The following is a 15,438-nucleotide window of genomic DNA, read 5'->3' on the forward strand; positions in this document are numbered from 1 at the left end:
TTTAGTATTTATTTTTCTACTATTACATCTACTACTAATAATATATACTATTTATTATTTTTTAGTATTCTACATTATTAGAAGAATAAACTTTGCTTTAAAACTTCTAAATTGCTATACTGATAACAAACAAATAAAATAGTCATATACCATAAGAGGAAAAGAGAGAGAACCAAGGAGGCAGAATAACAGAAAATACTCATTTTTTACAACAATAAATATTAAGTCAATTAATTTATTATTAAAATAAAAACCATAACATAGGCTTACAATTCCACAAAATCTAACCATATAGTAGTACTTTAAGAATACTAGTTCTGTAGTGGAGAAAACTGAATTTAAATATTACTTCTGCATTTACTAGTCATCACCTCTTTCCTAAGGAGAAATTTACTTAGCTTATTTATATCAATTTCCTAGTTTATAAAACATGAATGAAAAAAAACAAAAAAAAAAAACAAAAAAAAAACATAATTAAAAAAAAAAACATAATTAAAAAAAAAAACATGAATGAAAGTAACTGACTATATAGAGAGGGTTGAATAAAACAATATCTATAAAGTTCAGTGCCCAGCACCACTAAATAATCAATAATAATAGATATTATTTGTAATATTTGTTTTAAAATGGTGTATCTAAACGAAAGAGAGGTAAAAATCAAAGAAGCATTATACAAGATATACTGATAAGTGAAAAAACTGATACAATACAAAATGAAAAAATCTAAAGAGGCAGAGTGAGACTTAAAAAGAAGAAAGTAACCATTTCTGCAAAGAAACTAAAAGCAGTGAGGAGGGCTGAAGCCATAAGCCTACTGAAATCCGGATAGAGAAGCACACAGAGGTGGCTGGGAATCTAGGTCTTTTGAGTAATGGGGACAAAAATGTTCCATATGAAATGGTGGACCTAAGTCTGTTTTGCTACTTCAACAAGAGGATGTAAAAAATATGGCCATGTACTGCCTGGGGCAATATCTTATACAGAGCTGCAGGCACTGAAAGGGGAAGAATGAAGGTATAGATTCAGTCTCATGATCAAATATTCTTAAAGGTAAGCTAAAGACACCATTAGAAGATTTGGATTGGGACTAGAAAGCCAGGAATGTGGATAGAGGCAACTGGACAACCATCAGTCAAGGAGGTATGAAAAAATTAAAAGAGAGAGAGAGAGTGCCAAGAGGCAAGACAAAAAAGCCTTATGACCAACATTAACTTACAAAACAAAATTCTAAAACACAGCAAGGGAAGTTCATTTCTAGGTATTTTATTCTTTTGATGTGATGGTAAATGGAATTGTTCCTTAATTTCTCTTTCTGATCCTTTGTTGTTAGTCTATAGGAATGCAAAACAACCACAAAATTAATAACTGGAATATTCACTCCAGATAAATTTGATTTTATAGAATTGTCTGATAATAATTTCAAAATGAGTATATTTGCAATGTTCAGAGATAAATAAGACTCATGTGTAAAAAGAACTAGAAATTACTGAATAAGAATAGACAACAATAAGAGAAGAATAGGTGCAGAAAATAAATCAAAAATCTTAAAAGTGAAAAAAAAAGTACACATAAAAATACAATAGGTAAGATAATTTAAGACTGGGCAATTTTAAGGAGAGGATTAAGTGAGTTGGAAAGTGATATTAGGGAATTCATTCAGAAAAAAAAAAATCACAGAAAGTAAAAATATGTTTTAGGAAAATGAAAGAGCAGCTGACATATGGTAAGTTGACTGGGAAACACCAATAGATAGCTATTAATATTATAAGAATCCCAGAAAAATAAAATGAAGGTAGTGAAAAAGAAACAACAGAAGAAAAAAAAAATACCGAGAATTTTCCAGAATTAGAGTCTTGAAATTAGAAACTATATCCCTAGTTCATGACTGATAATTTAAAATAAATCCACATTGAGACACATTTCAGAGAAACAACAGATAGTAAGGATATATAAAAACTCTAAGAAGTTACCAGAGGGAAAAGGCCAAGTACTTAAAAATAATTGAAAAATAGATAGATAGTAGACTTGTCTTATGTAATGATAGTTAACAGAACAACCGTCTAAGATGTAGTTGAGAAATATCTTCAAATGCTACACAAAATACCCAGATAATTGTTATTTAAAAGATAAAGACATTTTTAGACATACATAGTAGAGAAGGCAATGGCAACCCACTCCACTGTTCTCGCCTGGAGAATCCCAGGGACGGGGGAGCCTGGTGGGCTGCCGTCTATGGGGTCGCACAGAGTCAGACACGACTGAAGCGACTTAGCAGCAGCAGCAGCAGTGTGCTACCCAGGGCCCTCCCTGGAGGATTATGAAAAGAAGTAATTCAACAAGAAGGAGAGTAAATCCAGAAAGGAAGCTATAGGATCTACAAATAATAGTGGGCATAGTAATAACTAAAACATATGAGTAAATACAATTAAGTATTGATTATAAAAATAAATGATAATTATCTATTGATATGATTAAAAACAAGTAAGTAAACTAAAACTCCATTCAAAAATTATAATAATGAGATTGATACTTAAGAAGTGGATAAAACATGCTAGACACTTTTATTTCTGTATGAAGGAGTAAGTCACAAATACTAAAAAGTGGATTTTATTTTTTACTAGAAAAATATGTAGGTAAGTACGCATAAAAAATTTTTAGTATGAGCACTGAAGATAAAGATAAGCCCCTATGAACTTTAAGCCCAGCAATAAAATCCATGTACTAGATCAGAAAAGAATTTTTTAAACATTTTTTTCAATCAAAACTATATAAAACACATCTCATTATACTGCAATTGAATTCAGAATCAGTAATAAAAATAGAGCAAATACATTTTTGCCATGTAGAAACATACACTGGTTTTTTTCTGGCTGTATTGCATGGTATGTGGGATCTTAGTTCCCTGACTGGGGATCAAACCTGTGCCCCTGCACTGGAAGCATGGAATCTTAAACATTGGACCACCAGGGAAGTTCCTAGAAACATACAGTTCTAATTAAGGGTTAAAAATAAATCAAAAGAGATATTACAAAATACTTAAAATTAAACAAAACTATATATCAAGACATGTTATGCAGCTAATGAGACACCTGAATGAGAATTTCAAGACAGATTCATTTGAAAAACAATAAAAAGTATTAAAATTGAATGAGAAAAAATCAACTCAGGAATCTAGAAAAAATGATCTAAATAATAAATAGAAAGAAAAAGTGATGTTGACAAAAACATAAAGTAATGATATAGAATGCAAAGACACAATCAAGTCAATAAGTAAACCCAAAAGCTAATTTTTGAAAAAAGTAAATAAAACACAAAAATGTCTAACAGCCAGTAAAAGAAGAGAAGAGGTTAATATAAATAATATTAGGAATAAGAAGGGAACACATCTAAAGATAAATTTAAATATCATAAGAATTTATGAAATCTTTGTGCAAATAAATTTGAAGTGTAGGTTAACTGTTAACTGTATATTTTCCAAAAACACCTCCTTAAAATTGACTTAAGAACTATAACACTTGAATAAACCAATAGCTATGGAAGTAAAGGAACTGATGATAATAAAATATCTACCTTACACTACCTATCACCTACTAATACAAAATATTAGGTCCAGATGATTTTAGAGGTAAATTTAACCAAATCTTCAGAATAGGTAATCTGTATAATATAAAAACAGTTATAGAAATAGAAAAAAATAAGAGAGAAATGTTGCTCAACTTACTTTGCAAGGCTAGTATCACCATAACACCAAATCTCTATAATAAAAATTTTAAGAAAAGAAAAGTAAAGACTAATCTCCCCATGCAAACATGTATATAAAGTATCAGCAAATTAAACTCAAGACTGGATTTAAAAAAACACACCAGGACCAAGTAAAAAAAATTTTTTTGTAGGAATGTAAGAAATGTTGACTATCAAGAAATGTTTTAATATTATATAAAATACTAACATATTAGTGGGAAATTTTATCATATTATTGATGCAGAAAATGCATTAGATAAAATTCAGTAAGTATTCTTTTTTTAAAAAAAAATATTTATTTACTTATTTATTTATTTGGCTGCACTGGCTCTTTAGTTGTGGCAAGCAAACACTTTAGTTGTGGCATGTGGGATCTTGTTCCCTGACCAGGGATCAAACCCAGGCTCCCTGCACTGGGAGCACGGAGTCTTAGCCACTGGACCACCAAGGAAGTCCCAAATATTCTTGATTAAAAATACTTAGCAAACTTTAAATAGCTGATGGGAACTTTCCAATAATAATTTTGATTTCTCGAAATCCCAAGTAAATATCACATTTCCAGAACATTTCCATTAAAGAATGAAACAGAGCATTCCTAATGTCATTGCTTTTACTCCACACTACATAGAGGTCTCAGCAATGCAATATGACAGGAAAAATAAATTGAATTGAAAACTATTGATAAATTGGAATTGAAAAGTAAGAGATAAATTGGAATTTGTATCATTATTTGCTAATGATACACATGTCCATGTAGAAAACCTAAGAGAATTTCAGTTTAGCCAGTGGAACTAGTAAGAGAGTTCAGCAAAGCTGTTGAGTATACACCAATAATAACAAATAAGCAATAAACTGCAAAACAGATTTTATACATAATATCATGACAATTAAGTTATAGGAGAGGAATTCTAACAAATTAGATCAAGCAAGACCTTTATGTTGAAAATTATAAAACATTATTAAAGAACTGTTAGGAAGAGCTCATCAAGTACAGCTCTCAATGCTAAAAAGACACAATATCATAAGAATATCCATTCTCCTCCAGATTACTATCTAAAGTTAATGTAAATACAAATAAAATTCAACAGGGCTTTTGCTAAACTTGACTAAACAACCCTAAAATTTACATTGAATTGTAGAAGGCCAAGAAGAGCAAAAAGAATTTTAAAGAAGGACAATGTAGAGAGATTTACCTTACCAAATAATATTATAAATCAATGGTAATTAAGGCACTTTGGTGTTAGCACAAGAATAGAGAAACAGTCCACTAGATGAAATAAAGATACTAAAAACAGATTTGATGTAGGTGAAAGAGGCATTACAAATTAATGGGTAAGGATGACTAATTTGTTAAGTGGTGCTGGGATAACTGGGTTACCCACATGGAAAAAAAATAAAACAGGATGCATGTAAGATACCATACACAAAAACAAATGTCAAGAAGATTAGAAATCTAAATGTAAAAGAAAAAACTTTAAAACTGTTAGAAGAAAATATAGGAAGGTTTCTTAAGGATCTTATCATATTGAAGGGTTTTTTAAAATGACATAAGAGGACAAACCATAAAGGAAAACATCAATAAACTTAACTGCATTAAAATCAGAAGGTTTAAAAATAAATGCTACTATATACAGTTAAAAGAGAAAGCTAAAAATTGGGAAAGGATATTTGCAATCTATATTGCCCAAAAGATGAGAATCCAGAATATTACAACTACAAAACCAAAACCAAAAGCTGTCCAAAACAACAGTGGCTAAACAAATAACTCAATCAAAATATAGGTGAAGATACAAACAGGTAACACACATGAATACACATGAGGAAATCCCAGTGGTTTATAAGTGAAAAATTTTTTTAATTATATATTATTCAATCCCCTTAGTCTGACAAAAATGTAAGAACCTTGGTCATTCCAAATGTTGTGAAGCATATGGAGAAGGTCTCATAGACTGCTAATGAGAATATAAATCGATACTACCACTTTAATAAGAAAAATTGCATAATTCTTTGTAAAGTTATTAAACTTTAAAAAATAAGAAATCATTTAATAAAATTTAAACATGCATTTTTTTCTTACAGTTTAGCATTTCCTCCTTTGCTTCCAAACAGGTACAAAAATGTTAACTACAATTTTGGTGGCAATTGGGAAATACCAGAAATAATATCTAACAATTAAAGACTCAGATTTTAGTGACACATACAGTAAAGTTCATTTTATATAACTCATAATATATGGCTTATGTAAAACTAATTCATGGTGATAGAAATCAGAAGAGTTATGCTGTTTTTAATCTTTTGTTAAAGTTTCGGAGGATGTAGCCTGTAAGGGGGCATGAAGGATTCTCCTAGGTATTGTGAATGTTTTGTATGTTGGATTGAATATTGTTGCGTGGATGTATATTCACATAAAATCTCATCAAGCTATACAATTAATTTGTGTACTTCACTATCGTAACTTAGAATAATACACGATAAAAACAGGTTTGGAAATAAATTTTCCACATTGAGGTTTGTTTAACTTGGGTGCTGGATTCTTGTATGTTCAAATTATAATTCATACTTTTATATGTTTGAAACATGTTACATTAAAAAATGACAGGACAGACTACTGCTTTTCCTAACTAAAATTGATCAAGGTAAAAGAAAACACTAGTATCATCTTTTCCTCTTCACTGTCCCTGACTCTAGGTCCAACTGTTCCAGGAATCAAGAAACACTTCACAGCCAAGTGTACTTACAAAGTGATCATTTAGTTGAATCAAAGAAAAACTTTCAATTCACTTTTTGACTATGTGTAAAATCTAGGCTTAAGTGAATGACCAGCATCATATATTAATACAATGCTACCAATGCATAAAGATCAGTTATCCATTTAGGTGTTTCAAACATGAAGTGGGGGATTGCCAAGGATTTTTTTGATGTGAATCAACAGGTGGTTTGGCATTAATATTGCTATTTGTTTCTGGGCTGCACCTCTGGTTTCAGAAAAGAAAAAGAGACAATACCTTTTCAATGCTGTATTTCAAGGTAACCATATGGAAAGCAAGGTTTTATTCCAGCCAATTCTCTTTCTCTTAAAGCGCGGAGGAAAAGGGCCAGTCACTGCTACTCTCGCCACCAGCCACGGTACAGATGTTTGGAAAATGCAAAAACAGAGAAATGAAACAAAAAGGAAACCCTCAAAAATAAGTTTTGCATAAATGAAAAATGGAGTATATAATTATTATAGCTGCAAAAAGGTAAATGCATTTATTTTTTCCCATTGTGCTAAATGGAAAGAACCCAAAACAAAAACATCGATGTTTTAACTTAATGTTTTGTTGAAACCGTAGATTACAAGGACCAACTCGTATGTGGCTAAAAATGGGAATAAAAAACAGATTTCTTTTAATCTGATAAGATTTTTTTTTACCTCAGAGAATTCTAGAATATGACCTACTTAAATGAATACTTATAAAAGAAACAGATTCATTTAAAAATTCATGTTTTCAGGTGCCAAAATGGGAAAGGAAATGTGTGTCTATGAAATCTTATAAGAGAAAAGAAATAATTGAAATTATGATGGTTCCTTATACAACTCAGATAAAATATAGCTTGGTAAAAAATGTCTCAAAACTGTTCAACTGTACATTCCTGAATTAGCTTAGCTAGTTTACAGACAGTTTTTCCAAAATCAAACATCCTGTTAGATTTAAGCACACCAATGTAAATTATTCTTTGTTTAAAAGAAAAAGTTTTTTAAAAATTATGTAATTTCTGAGAGAATATTTGCTGGATTGAAAGTTAGACCATGATTTAGGTCTAGCTCTGCCACAGTCCTGTTGTGTTTACCTTTGTTTCTGTTATAAAACAGGTTTGGTCTCAGTGTCCATACCTGTGAAGTGGACATGTGCCACAAAGGCGTAGCCCTATCGCCAAGCTCGTTTCCAGCCCCACCATTCTATGAATCTAAGGAAATCACTCCAGCACAAGAGTTTTTGTTTTCTTCCTTCCTTTCTTGCTTTCTTAAAATAAACAAACAACCAAGTAAGTAAGTATATATTAAAAGCACATACACTAATCATCTATCTCTCTAAACAGGAAGAGAGAACATTTTTTTTTTGTTATCATTATCTATTCCCTAACGTATATTTAAAAAGAGAGTTCCCATATAAAAAGATTTTTATTTTTTCCTGAATCAAAAATAGCATATCATTTCTTTGCCATTTAAGTTCTGTGAAGAAAGAAAACAGAAAATCATTACAGAAATCATATTAGGAACTTTAAGAAGGAAAAAAAAAGTCACTAAAATTTCTTCTAAAATTCAATGGTTTGTTTATATGTTTTCTGTGACTGAAGATATAATTGCCACTTCAAACTACCTTCACTTCCTTTTCCTGGGGCAATATTCTTATCTGTGTAAAACACAGGACCCTCTTTACACACCTTTCCCACCTGTCTTCTGAGGTAACAAGGCTGAGGTATAGATTACAGTCTGAGATACCTAGGATGGGAATTAAACATTTCATCTGGGAGACAGGATTGTGATCAGTTTACCAAATCTAAAAGAAATTAAGCCCCATCACTACTTTGGCAAGCAATTTGAGTTCTCGTGGCTGAACAATGATCATCAGTTTTACACAAGACTTTTAAAAATGAAAGCACCTGGGGCATCAACCAGAAAAAAATCTGAGAATACAGCATTTTCTGTCCACATTTAAACCACATAAGACACAAGCAACTGCCCTTAACCCTTACAGAGAGGTATGAAAAGAATGCAGGGCGACCGACACCTCAATGAACAGTAGAAGCTCCGCTTTATGAAAAGGCCAGTCTTTGGGGCGAAAGCTCCATTGCTCCAAGTGCTGATCCACCTAAGGTCCCAGCAGAGGCAGAATTTTTGGGGGTAACGGGCAAGGCTCCTGTTTCAGGCTCCAGCTCTGGCTGTACGCTGATAAGCCTGGGACCCCACCAGACACACTCTCAAGGAACACCAAGGGTGGGTCCCCCTGACAGGGAGGGCCTCTCAAGCAGAAAGGCAAGAGTCTGAAGTTGCATAGTGTGTGAGCACTCCCTACTGGCTGCTGAAGTTGGAGATAAACTGGTGGTGTTTTATAAAGGGCTGCCCCAGGTTTCTGTGAGGAGGCTGAAAGACGCACACAGCTCTTTTTCTAGGGGATAAGGGTGTGGCTCTGATTAGCCTTAGACTGGTTCAGATGTTATGCTACTTGAGAAGCAGGTGAGGAGAGCTTACTGATAGGAAATCCAAGGACTGGCAAAAACTGTAAAACTGGTTGTAATTTTCATTAACTCTGATTTCAGCTACAGTACCCTCTTCTTATCCAAGGGGGCTAGGTTCCAAGAACCCCAGTGGATGCGTAAAACCACGGATTGTGCCAAGCTTCATGTCCACTATATTTTTTGTTGTACATACATACCTATGATAAAGTTTAATTTATAAATCAGGCACAGTAAGAGATTAACATCACACCTAATAATAAAATAGAAAGAATATAACAATATACTGCAATAAAAGTTACATGAATTTGATCTCTCTGTCTCAAAATATCTTTCTGTACAAATCAAATGACTTTTCCATCTTCACTAAGCATCATCATGCACTGTGGCCATAGCAGTTACAGTCTGAGGTACAACAGCAAAACTAGCATGGGTTTCTTTTTCCTTCTTCACAATTTCACTGAGAGAAGATTCATTCCTACCATAGATCTTAGCAGCCTCAGCATACAACTTTTCTTCCTTAGTTGCAAACTTTCACCTTTTCAACAAAAAGAAACACTTTACAGCTTTTCTTTGGCATAATTGATTTGCCAGCTTTACCACTCTTATGCACTGGGGCCACTATTAAGTAAAATAGGGTGACTTCAACACAAGAACTGCAGTACTATCTCGGTCGATGTCAGAACCGAGCTGCCTACTAAGTGAGTAACTGGTGGGGTGCTCTGGACAAAGGGATGATTCACATCCCAGGTGGAACGGCATGAGATTTCATCATGCTACTCGGAACAGTGCACAATTTGAAACCAATGAACTGTTTATTTCTGAAATTTTCCATTTAATGCTTTCAGACTGCAGATGGCTGTGGCTAAGTGAAACCGAAACTGGGGAAGGTGGAACTGAGGATGAGAAGGGACTTTTGTATTAACATTTTATATACAGACCCGTGTATGAGCATGTGTGTGTTTGGGATGGCGGGGGTGCAGGAGGAAATGAATTTCTGCGTGGCTCACTTTATTTCAGTAATAGGAAATCTTGGGACAGTTTAATGTGTTTATACCATTTATGTTTTACCAGAAAATCCCATATATAAACTTGATGGAACTGCCTGATATGTTCACTATACTACTACACCTAAGCCCTAGACAGTGATCTCAAGTCTAGGGCAATGATACTGTGATAATGAATGTTCCCAGGGCTCTGCTCTGTTCTGGTTCTTCTGTATAATAAGATGAAGGTCAAAATGGCAGCCTGCTAAAAGCAGAAGCATTTCAGTTGCAGGAATAACTTGCTTGTCATCAACTTGTTAATGCATAGTCAAACATTTCTTTGACATGTACAGTATCAGCTAACTTCAGCAGATAAAGGGTCTAGAACAGGAAGATGCTGCAGATGCTTTAGCTTGGAGGAAGGCTTAGCAGAGCCAAAACGTCAGCAGGGCCTGTTTGTTCCATACTTTCCATCGGGCTCTGTGAAAGAAATGTTAGATTACTGCAATGACAAGTTTGTGACAAGCAAGTCATTTGTGCAACTGGTGCGCTCCTGTTTTTATCTGTTTACCATTCAGACTTGTGAATGCCATTTCAAGCACTTACAGGATTTCTGGCTCCCATTAAAGGGAAATGGTTTCTCCATGTTTAGAATTTTCTGCCTCAAAGAGAATTACTAAGCAATTATTTATCCCTGTGGTCACAGTGTCACACAAAAGCACTCTTGAGTTGTTTAGTTGGACTCTGAATCATGAAATGGAGTCCTGGGGACTGGATAGCTTGGAGCATCAGAAATTTCTCATCTAGTTTATTGGAATGACTACAAAGCAAGCCTGTTAGAGTCAATAAAATTGTGGCCAGCTTGAAATACCTTGCTCTTTTGCTCTAGGATCATATATCAAGGCCATATGCTTCAAGGCCCATAAACTCACTTGTAATGAGTAGATCCTGAGAAGCCAAGGCCTGACTGTCACAGACACTGACATGTGATCTAACATATGATAATCTTGGTGACAAGGACTGCTTTAACTGTTGAGAAGAGAACTTACATGGCCTTCTCCCCAAGTTCTGAGGGTAACCAGAGGCCCAATCCAAATCCAGAAAACGTTTTAAGTGTTTGGCAAAAAGCAATATCATAATCTAAAATTAATACTTGGGATCATCCTACTAAGGATGACTTTTGTATAGCAAAGGGCAGATTTTGGGTTAAGAATTCAAGACTTCTCCTCAGATTCTTCATCTGAGATTGCTGAGTGACTTTTAGTGAGTCATTTTAACCTCCTAGGAGGAGGGTACAAAATAATAATACCTGTTCCTTGTTTACCTGCCATGAATGGTCTCATAGTCAATGTCATAAAACATGAAGAATGCCCTCAGAACTCAAGAACAGTATTTCCTAAAAGCCATGTATTCTCCTTATGAATTCAAATTTCGTCCATTATTGGCACTGAATTTCTAAATGATTCTAGGTATACCTCTTGAGGAACGTGGAAGCATGAAGTTCTGAAGCGAGAAGGCAGACACTTAGAGTATCTAGTGAAGCAAGTCAAAGGGGGAACAGAGTTAGAGTGTTAAGAACCAGTCAGAAAGTGATGATGAAACATGAGGCAGAGCTTGGTATGGATGACTAAAGAATGTTACAGAAATGGATAATAGTCCTTGCTAAATAAAAATTTTATTGTTAATAATCACTTCCCAGACACTACAAGCATTACACAATTTACATGTCTAATATCATCTTTACAATGGCTCTGTGGTGTGTGTATTATCAATTTCTTTTCACTTGTGGAAACCAAAACTTTAGAGAAATTCAAATACTTCACCATAAATCTTTAAGTAGCAAAGGTGTGAAGCTATTTTCCCTTTATCCAAAGCCCTGATACTCTTAACCACTAAAGAACTAAGGTCACTTCCACTGCCTGCAGAAGACATTTCTCTCTAGTTTACTGGAAAAGGTTTTCATCTTAAATTAGATATTCAAGAATTTGATATAAAAGGCCCAGTGAGATTATTCTGACTTTAACTGTGTTGCAATCTTTGTTAAGCCTCCGGAAAGCTGAGCTTTATCAGGATGTCGTTCCTTTTGCCTCTACCTGCATAGTCTGACTGAAATGCACTGGGGAAGATGTGGAAGGGATTCTAACCTAATCACATATCTTTGTGCCATGAGTGCGGTGGTGTTTTGCTGCATCTCCCTGTGTCCATGCCAACTTCTTTCTCTCTCTTCATATGCACAGTCTCTAGTTCACCCTACTCTTTGCTCCTAAGTTACTTCCAGGGAGACTTCTTTTGTCACTTATCTGCTATTGTTTTTAGGTGTGGGGGAGAGGCGGACATCTTACCATGACAAGGATTACTGAAACAGTCTAAACTTCCAACTTTGCACAGAATGTAGCCTTTGTTCAGTCTTCTGCTTTGTTTCTCTTTAATGATAGCTTTGCCACAGGTTTTCCCTATGTAACTCAGAGCTATGCAAATCAAACGGGTTAGCAAGACTGCAGCTGTTCTATCTCAAAATGAGTCCGAGAGATGGAGGCCTGAGTGAGGCACGTCTTCTGAGTATTACACACCTAATGGCTGCTTACCTTGCACTAGTGGCAAAGAACGAGCTCAGTGAGATCTGCAGTGGCTTTCCTTGGTCCGTTTTTAGTGTGTTCAGACTGGATCATGAGAAGATTTGGCTTACACAAACTTTTAGTTTCCTGGTATTTATACTTCCCCAAACACAAGATTCTTACTTAAAATCTACTCAAAAAGACACCATGCATCATACAGAATCATAAAATCTCAGGGCAATGTGTAAAGGATCCTAAAGTCCTATGGTCTGAGTCTTGACCTGGTGCCTGAGTTTGCTTGCTGGGGCCATTCCGTCTCTGTTGCACACCACCAGGGACATGGTGCGCTTAACCTCACAGGCAACCCAATCCTGCTCTAGGACTTCTGTTTGTACAAAATGTTCTTCCTTTTATTAAATCTTAACATGTCTTTCTGAAATTCCCCATCATGGCTTCTAGTTCTTTTTTTTTTTTTTTTTTTTACTATGTCCTCCAATCCTGAGAACTTCTGGGAATTCGTAATTTAATGGTTCATTTAATGACAACTCTTGTGCATTTCATATACAAATAAGGGGTTTAGATTGTCTTTTTGCCTTGTCCCTCTTCCCTCACCACACAGAACTTATATACCTTTTCTACCCCTCTGTCAACCCTGGGAGAATTGAAAGGCAGTCAGTCTGCCCAGTTTTATCATTTCCTTTTGGATGGAGACAACACAAATGGCAAAGCATTCTTAATCTATTTGATTTTCTGTCCTATCCTGAGGAAGATCTTTCTAGACCACCTCAGGCAGACTTGAAAGCTACAGCTATTCATAGGGTGACCATGGAGTTTACTGTCCCAACAAGGCCATTTTTTGAGGGTAAAAGGACTCTATCAATAATTACACCAAGATCATAGGCATAGAACAGAAATGTCCCGGGCATATCTATACAGTACATTTCACTTTCCTTTACTCCAACTCCCATCTCTTCACATCCTAGGTCTCTATTTCTATGTCTGCTTCTCATTCCTGTCTGTGATCACTCTTTAGCAATGGGCACATTTATCCATGCATCTCTAGTTCCTAGAAGAGAACCTGGCAGGTAGGAAGAGGTAGGCTATATGTTTTTTCTTCTTTTGAATTGGGGATATATTTTTTTTCCTCCTTGTATACTGTGGATGTCTCCCCTTATTTCTTAAGCAAATACCACCAACACATATTGGTTTCATATTTCTGGAGATGAATCAGAAATACTTAGTGTCACAGGAAGGGAATGATTTAACAGAAATGAGTCTGACTTTGAATACTGAGAGCAAAAAGCAGAGAGTGAAACGTGCTAACTTTTCCACTAAAAGTCTACTGTACCTCTTTACAGAACAATGAACAATAAGTTCTAATCTCTTTGTTCACAAGTAGTTTTTTCAGCAGCTGTACTCACAATTCCAAGTTTATAGTAAATCAATTATTATAGGCAATAATGATAACATAATGTGACAGTTATATATGTGATAATATGGAACAAAGGGTAGCATAGGGAGATTCCTGAGAATTCTCCACTAAAACATTGGTGGCACTTCTGTTGCTTTCACCTTGGCCAAGGACACTTAGTAGTCCTGGTGGCTTTTTAGAAGTGTTTGTTTCTGAGTAATAGTGATTTTAAAAAGAGAGAGAAAAAGAAAATCCTGAATCATGAGAATCACCTAGAAAAGGCGCTCCTTCCCTTCTTGACACATTTAGAATATTCCATAAAGATGTGAGTTTATCCTGTTTAGGTTTAAGAACTTTAGAGAAGACAAACCCAGAACTTCTCTTTCAGTGTTTAGAAGCCTCACTATTAAGAGTCTACCTCATTTTCAAACCTAAACATGTTCCGTTGCAGTGTAAGCCTATTTCATCACTATGTGGCCTTGGTGAAGAAAAGAAAGTCTCATTTCTTACTTCCCATAACTTGCTTAAAAAAAAACTAGTCTTAGCTCACTATCTCAACCTTCTTTTTTTTTTTTTAAAGATGAAACAATCTCAATGTTTTGACCCCCCTTAAATATTTTTTTTGAAATTAATTTTATTTTAGTATAGCTGGTTTACAGTGTTGTGTTAGTTTCAGGTATACAGCAAAGTGAATCTGTTATACAAATATCCACCCTTTATTAGATTCTTTCCCCATGTAGGTCATTATAGAATAATGAGTAGAGTTTCTGTGTGCTATACTGTAGGTCCTTTTCAGTTATCTATTTTATATATAGTAGTGTGCATATGTCTGGAGTAGAAAATGGCAACCCACTCCAACATTCTTGCCTGGAAAATTCCATGAACAGAGGAGCCAGGTGGGCTGCAGTCCATGGGGTTGCAAAGAGTCAGACATGACTGAGTGTACATACAGTGTATACATGTCAATCCCAATCTCCCAGTTTATCCCTCCACTTATCTCCCATTGATAACCATACATTTGTTTTCTACATCTGTGACTCTGCTTCTCTTTTGTAAATAAGTTTGTTTGTACCATTTTTTTTTAATTTCACATATAAGCGATGTCATATGATGTATGTCTTTCTCTGTCTAACTTTACTTAGTATGACAGTCTCTAGGTCCATCTATGTTGCTGCAAGTGGCATTATTTCATTCTTTTTTATGGCTGAGTAATATTACATTGTATATATGTACCACATCTTCTTTATCCATTCATCCATTAATGGACATTTAGGTTGCTTCCATGTCTTTTAATTTTAAATTTTACTGGGAGGGGTTTGATAATTTTTTATCTCCAAGGTGTTCATATCTAATTTCAGTTGAATTTCAAACAAACATGATTAAGTGTATGATCTATGCACAGAGGAAGTAGTAGAAACATCTATATTCTTCATGTTTCTTACATAATCAACTATTACAACTATGCTTAAATCTCAGTTTTACATTTTATACTCTCGATTAACTTTCTAAGCTCTACTTCTAGATGTTG

General features: G+C 34.6%; 1 protein-coding gene across 23 annotated transcripts in view; it reads right to left on the reverse strand.

The window, feature by feature from the left end:
* The window catches only part of ZBTB20 (zinc finger and BTB domain containing 20), a 1,026,540-nt gene that overhangs the window by 426,427 nt on the left and 584,675 nt on the right, over positions 1 to 15,438 (reverse strand). For 5 of the 23 annotated variants that reach the window (XM_070465972.1, XM_070465982.1, XM_070465973.1 and 2 more), the window contains one exon: positions 6,747 to 6,846. The exons of the other annotated variants lie outside the window; for them this stretch is intronic. The gene's annotated coding sequence lies outside the window, so the exon portion shown is untranslated. The remainder of the gene's footprint in view (positions 1 to 6,746; positions 6,847 to 15,438) is intronic. 23 annotated transcript variants of the gene reach the window in all.

The sequence above is a fragment of the Odocoileus virginianus genome, chromosome 4 (assembly GCF_023699985.2).
Source record: "Odocoileus virginianus isolate 20LAN1187 ecotype Illinois chromosome 4, Ovbor_1.2, whole genome shotgun sequence".
NCBI lineage: Eukaryota > Metazoa > Chordata > Mammalia > Artiodactyla > Cervidae > Odocoileus > Odocoileus virginianus.